At 37.9% G+C, this 6,949-nt stretch overlaps 1 pseudogene; it reads right to left on the reverse strand.

The window, feature by feature from the left end:
• Positions 1-702: 702 nt before the first annotated feature.
• Positions 703-5,448, reverse strand: LOC129492661 (large ribosomal subunit protein uL1-like; annotated as a pseudogene).
• Positions 5,449-6,949: the final 1,501 nt, after the last annotated feature.

Genomic DNA, 6,949 nt, shown 5'->3' on the forward strand with positions numbered 1-6,949 from the left:
CGCCTCCCACAGTACTGGGATTATAGGTGTGAGCCACCATGCCCGGCCTGATTAACATTTTCTGGTGCACATCATTGCTCTTCTAATTATTCCTGCCTTGTTTTCTGGTTTTCCCACAACTCAGTAACTCCCCATCTATATCCAACAGATAAACTCCAGCCAGTACATACAAACAATAAATATGCTAGAAATGAGTAAAAGGCCAGTTAACCTGGACATATAGTTCAGCCTACTGGAATAACATTTATTCAGTAAAACATTTTAACTGAACACTAGTTATGTGCATGTCATTGAAAGTCCTGAATACGCAAAATAAACTTTAGATCAATTCCCACTGCTACGTGCATTACCTAACAATATGCCCACATGTATCTAAAATAATATTATAGTGAAACATTCACAATAATTTTAAAAACATGAATTATAATTATATAAATATGTAAATATATAAATATAAATATGTGTGGAATGAAAACATAAATGAATTTAATAGCGAGAAATTAAATTTTTCATAATTTAATTTTTGGTAAAATTATTTTGATTCATAAAAGTTTAAAAATATTAATAATAATGACAGTAATAAAAACAGTAGACACTACTTCCAGGAGTTTACCACCTAATCAAGGAGAGAAAAAATTCTCAAGAAATGGTTGCATAATACTTTCCAACCAATATAATCTATGTGCAAATTCCCACTCTGCCTTTTTTTTTTTTTTTGACTGGTAATAGAATTTATTCAAATGTGCCTTAATATAGGCGCTGGGGCTTGCCCATGGTGCTCTTGATATATAAGGCCGGACATTCTGCCAGTTTTTCTTGAGCAATGACACCAAGAAGTTGACAGCCAGGTGAATGTTATACACAAGCTCATCATCTGTCATCTTCACGTGACCAACAGCAACAGCCAGATATAACACCTTCTTCATTTGGAACTTGATTGTGGACTTCACCTCATCCACTTTGGCCACCATGTTTTCGTTCTGTGTGAGCAGGGAAGGGAAGTTTACTGCCTTATTTAGACCTGGGCCGAGCATTCATGGAATCTGCTTCATCAGAGACTCTGAGGCCAAAAACGCATCATACTTCTTGGCCAGCTTCTTGACCAGATTTTTATTCTTACTGAGTTTTTTCAGCACCTCGATGTCCACGTGGGGTATATCCATGGCCTTGGCCTCGTCACAGTGCTGCTGGTCCGCCAGGACACACACAGAGAACTTGGGGCGGGGAGTGAACTTAAGCCTGATGGTGCCCGAGAAGCGCTTGTCCTTTTGGGGTTCATAGTTCTTCAAGCTGATCTGCAGCTCCGCCGTCTCCAGGAACTTGTGGCGCTTGCGCTGGTTCCCGTGCGGGACTTTCCGCACTGCCTCCTACTGGGTGTCGCGAGACTTTGCTGCTCATGGCTTCTCCCGCCGCGCTAACCGGAAAAGAGTCTGCCTTTTCTTTATTATTTTGTATAGAGAAACCAATATGGAAAGGGCCCAGAGTGAGAAAGGAGATGGGAAGTAAAATTTTCATTCAGTCTGGACATCTGTAACAGAGAGATATAACCTCTCGGGTAGTTAAGGTACACACAAGCCTATGGGAAAAATGATGTGGTTTGAAAGGTGTTTAAATCCATTTACACTTTTGGCAGATTAGACCACCTGCTACACAGCAATATCCTGAGGGTATTGATTGAAGACAGCTAAGTTTTGATGAAAGAAGGGATAAAGACCAGAATTGAAGTTATTTAGATAGGATTTCAGATCTCTGAGTGAGACAGCTCAGGAGGAAGCCCTTAAGATTAAAGAGGTACCAGCATGAGGGCCTAGGGTTTCTCGGAAAAATTAGGAAGGAAGAATGGAGAGGGAATAAAAGTAGAAGTGGGGATTTCAATTTTAGTTTTCATGCCCAGAATATCACGATTTAATCTTGAAAACAGCATCCGGCTCTCGTTCATTTTTGTACTGACGTAATATACCTTCTATTTGCTAGCTTTCAGGGATAATCATTCAGAATGCCAGCCTCTACTATTCTCATCAGGCTTGTTTGGAAAGATAGTCCTTCTGTGGATGAAATGTATGGTACCTAGGAGTGTACCTAGCCACCATAATTAAAGTGTAATAGGCAAGTAGATAAACAAATGGTTAGATCAGTAACAATAAGCCAGGCATTCCAAAGTATTTGGGTTTCTTTCGTTTTGCTCTGGGGCAAGTCACCTGACCTCTTTGTCAGAGTTTTCTCATAGTTAAAACTAGGGCAAATCAATTCTTTCCTACTGTGTTTCCTGGGAGTATAAAATTTGGTTCATTTTAAAGAACTGTGTAGCAGTTCAATATTATAAAACTGAACATATGGATTCTTCCCAGATAAACTTCAAAATATTACATTTTTTGTTAAAAAAATAAAACTCCACTATTCTTTCTTTGAACCATCTCTCTCCCAATGTTATCATTGTACACATTCTGAAATTAACAGACATACGTCCTGCTGAGGCACAGATAGCAGATAAAACGAGGTTCTGGGCTCCAAAAAGAGCAAAAGCCTACACACAAAAGACTTTTTCTCCCAGAGGTCAGAAAATTCAGCTTGAAGGGTTGGCAATCACCCAATGTATCATTCAGCATTACCTGTATATATTGTCTGAGTCCACTACAGCAAGCCAACTAAATGATGAGAACTACCCTCTGGAGATTAATTATGTTTCCTTTCCTATTCTGCATTGAAGTCTCTCTCTTGATAATGTACTCCCAGAATTTCAATTTTCAGGTTACATGCAATATTAAAAGTAGTAGATTCATAGTTTTGAATTGCTATTCTTTCTAATTCTCATTCCTCTTTTCAGAAAACACAAAGAATGACTAGCTAATTCAACCAACCGTATAATTTGCAGATGGAGATTCTGTAGTGCAACCATGGAAGACTTTTGCTCTCCTCATTGCTATCCTTCTTCTGTTAGGATCATCAAAAGCAGGTAAACTTATCAAAGAAAATGACAGATAATTAATCTCTCAGGACATAGAGAAGAGAGAACAATTTAAATAGTGTCTCTTCTCATTTCTAGTTATATAGGCTTTCATTTTTTAAACCCAACACTTTTAGACTTAAAATAATAAGAACTTTTCAGAGAAAAAAAGGCATTTTGTTAGTATATTTTTGTCTCAGTTTATAATCAGTGTTGAGACTTTAAATGTCTTTTATAAATTTCATAAGTACCTAACACAAGAGTAGGTATGTGACATGTATTTAGCACTTATGAAATAATTTAGATCCAGACATAAGCTTCATACTAAAATGTTTTTCCTTAAATAATGATGCTTTATATAATTCCAAGAAAACTCAAAAATTTTCTGAAATCCTGCCCCCCAAGTTCAATATAGTTTTAAATGAGGTTCTTCTTCCCACATTGAGGAAATTCCCACAATCATCTAATAAATTCACTCTGATATATCCATTGTGTGATACGCTCCTCTGTTATTCCAACCTTTATTTCACTTGATATGAACACAGTTATCCCCAAATATACACTGTACTCCCTTGCTTGCCCTCTGTGGCAGGTTTGCAGAATTTTCCTCCAATTGCTCCTCAAAGAGCCTCCAGCTTCACCCATCAGAGCATACACACCCAGTTTCTCCTGTTCAGGGGCTGGTGGAGTCAGATGGCTCTACTTGTCTAGGACCACATATACTATGTTCATATTTGAATGGAAAAGGGAAAAAAAGCTAAAATACATTAAAGTGAATGGCAAAAAAAAAAAATAGAAAAAGTAAAAAGTGATCAGGTGAGCAACTTTCATATATAGATATTAAATAGAAATCTTTAGACGCCATGGTCTACCAATTCTTATTTGTCTTGCTGATTAAAGCAAAAACATACATGTTGAGGTCGGGCATGGTGGCTCATGCCTGTAATCCTAGCACTTCAGGAGGCCAAGGTGGGCGAATCACCTGAGGTCAGGATTTCGAGACCAGCCTGAGCAACATGGTGAAACCCCATCTCTACTAAAAATACAAAAATTAGTCGGGCGTGGTGGTGCAAGCCTGTAATTTGAGCTACTCGGAAGGCTGAGACACTAGAATCACTCAAACCCAGGAGACAGAGGTTGCAGTAAGACAAAATTTCGTGACTGCACTCCAGCCTAGGCTATAGAGTGAGACTCTGTCTCAAAAAAAATAAAAATACATATGGGAAACAAAAATAAATGTTCTCCAGTAATAATGCTGTTCAATCAAGAATAAAGACTAGAAGGTAGTGGTTAGGAGATCCCACTTCAGAGCCTGATATCTAGGCTCTAGTCTCGTTCTGCTCCTTGTAAGGCCTTGGGCAGGTTACTTAACCCGCAAGGGCTTCGGTTTACTCATCTGTAAAGTGGGGAGGATTTGTCTAGATTTGTCTATCTCTTCATAGAGCTGTGGTGAGAATGAAAATTAATCATATGTGTAAAATATTTAAGTCGGTGTCTAGCATGCAATAGAGGACTCAGTTATGTTAGCCATTCAACTATTATCATGACTGTCTTTAGACCTTTATGGCACAACTGTAATACTTTCATCAGACCAACCAACTTACCAGGTCCACAAAAAAAGATCAGATAAGTAGATACAAAGAATTTTGTTTCTTCATGACAAAAACCTGAAGAGATTATTGAATTGACTCAAAATCGCTTACTCTCTGCTCTGAATCTTGATTAACTTTGTTAGTAATTAAAATACACATTTATTCTCTTTTATTCTTTTTAAGTTACCAAGCTCACCAATATTAGCTTTTGTGATAGAACATGCTGTGAAAATTACTACATCAGTCTATTCCACACTTGAAATCAATTGACCTGGAAATGAGAAAATAACCAAATCTAGCATTTGATACAAATACTATCATAAAAACAGTGATATGGAGCCCACTGCTTAAACAGTGACTAAAATATTATTTCAGAAATGGAATTTTGCCTAGGAAGAAATTACATTTTAAAATAGTGAGACAGCATCATTCTCAGCAAACTATTGCAAGGACCAAAAACCAAACACCGCATGTTCTCACTCATAGGTGGGAATTGAACAATGAGAACACATGGACACAGGAAGGGGAACATCACACACCAGGGCCTGTTGTGGGGTGGGGGGAGAGGGGAGGGATAGCATTAGAAGATATACCTAATGTTAAATGACGAGTTAATGGGTGCAGCACACCAACATGGCACATGTATACATATGTAACAAACCTCCACGTTGTACCCTAAAACTTAAAGTATAATAATAAAAAAACAGAATGTTGAAGGAAGATAGAAGAAATATAGAACAAAAGTGACGGTGGCTTATCAGAGAATTTGTGACCTGGATGTAGGAAGTTTGAGACTTCCGGGGGATGCTAAGGAGAGTAACATGTGATCACTACACTAAAAAGCTTATAACTGCAGTCATATGGTGTACTTCGAATATGGTGTAATTCAGGCACAGTGCGAATTCCTCCCATGTATACCATCCAGAGTAAATACTGCAAATCAGTTTATTGAACCCCATGATGAACCCAGTTTGAAACTGCCTTCCTGTATAATAAACACTGGTAAGCTAAAAACTGCATTTTTAGATTCCTTGAAGTTAGAAATTTGCAGGTGTTATAATTGGGAGTTTCTTCTGGCTTTATTGTTCTTGGCTATGTAGAATCCAAAATCAGTTCCCTTGACTTCCTGGGACTTCTTTTTCTACCTAATACTCTGTAATAAATCTCTCCCCTTTCTGCTTAAACTAGCTTATTAGGGTTCTCCAGAGAAACAGAATTAAAAGGGTGAGTGTGTGTGTGTGTGTGTGTGTGTGTACGTGTACGTGCACGCATGCTCGTGTGTGTGGCGAGAAAAAGAGATGGAATTGGCTCACACGATTGTGAAGACTGGCAAGTTCAAGATCTTCAGGGTAGGTTAGCAGGCTGGAGACCCAGGGAAGGGTTGCAATTTGAGTTCAAAGACAGTATGCTGGCAGAATTTCTCCTTCCAGAGAGGTCAGTCTTTCTAACGAAGCCTTCAACTATTTGGATGATACCCACTCCCATTATAGAAGATAATCTTCTTTATTAAAAGTCTACTAATTAAATTTTAATCTCATCTAAAAAAATCTTCACAGAAACATTTAGATTAACATTTGACCAAATATCTGGGTACCATGGCCTAGCCAATTTAACACATTTTTTAAAAAATTATAACTTGAGTGGTTTTGTTGTCCATATAAAGAGCTCTATCATATCATTTCACATAATCCTCACAATAAACTTGCAGGTTAAGGACCACAATCCTTATTTCATAGATAAGAAAACCAAATTCCAAAATATCTTGCACTGTACCATGGAACTAGTAAGTAGCTGAATATGATTTGGAGTCAGAATTCTAGATTCCAAGCCCAGTGCTCTTTCAGTTACACTACTACTGCCAATAAATTCATCTGGGAAGATAAAACTAACCACTTGAAGAAATAAAGGGTGAATACAACAGCAAATACTAACCCCAACTGTAGAAAGAATTTATATAACTATCATATTTATATAATTTGGGCCTAGGGTAGGGTTTTATGGATAAGGTGGGTTTTAAGATGGTAAGATATATGCCAAGGAAAGAGGGAAAACACTCCAGATGAAAGAAACAGCAAGCAAAAGCAGAGGGTGGGTAAAGGCATAAAGATGTAAGGATAGAGAGAAGTCTGGGCTGACTTAGGAAGTGGTGAGGAAAGAAGTTTGATGCCTAGATTGGAACTTATTATGACAGTGTTATAATTGATAACCCACGTAGACATTACAGTTTCTTGGGCAGAGAGGCATCTTGATGAATGTGGTGTTCAGCTATTGCTCCTATTCTAGTAGCTCCCAGTCTTCATTTCTAGTCCTGGCACATCAACTCTATATTTCCACCTGTTCCCACAACATGCTTTATTATCACCTTATATTTCTCATTTCCAGTGCCAACCATTTTTCTCCCAGACAGGTGCTC

This window comes from Symphalangus syndactylus, chromosome 11 (genome assembly GCF_028878055.3).
Source record: "Symphalangus syndactylus isolate Jambi chromosome 11, NHGRI_mSymSyn1-v2.1_pri, whole genome shotgun sequence".
Classification (NCBI taxonomy): Eukaryota; Metazoa; Chordata; class Mammalia; order Primates; family Hylobatidae; genus Symphalangus; species Symphalangus syndactylus.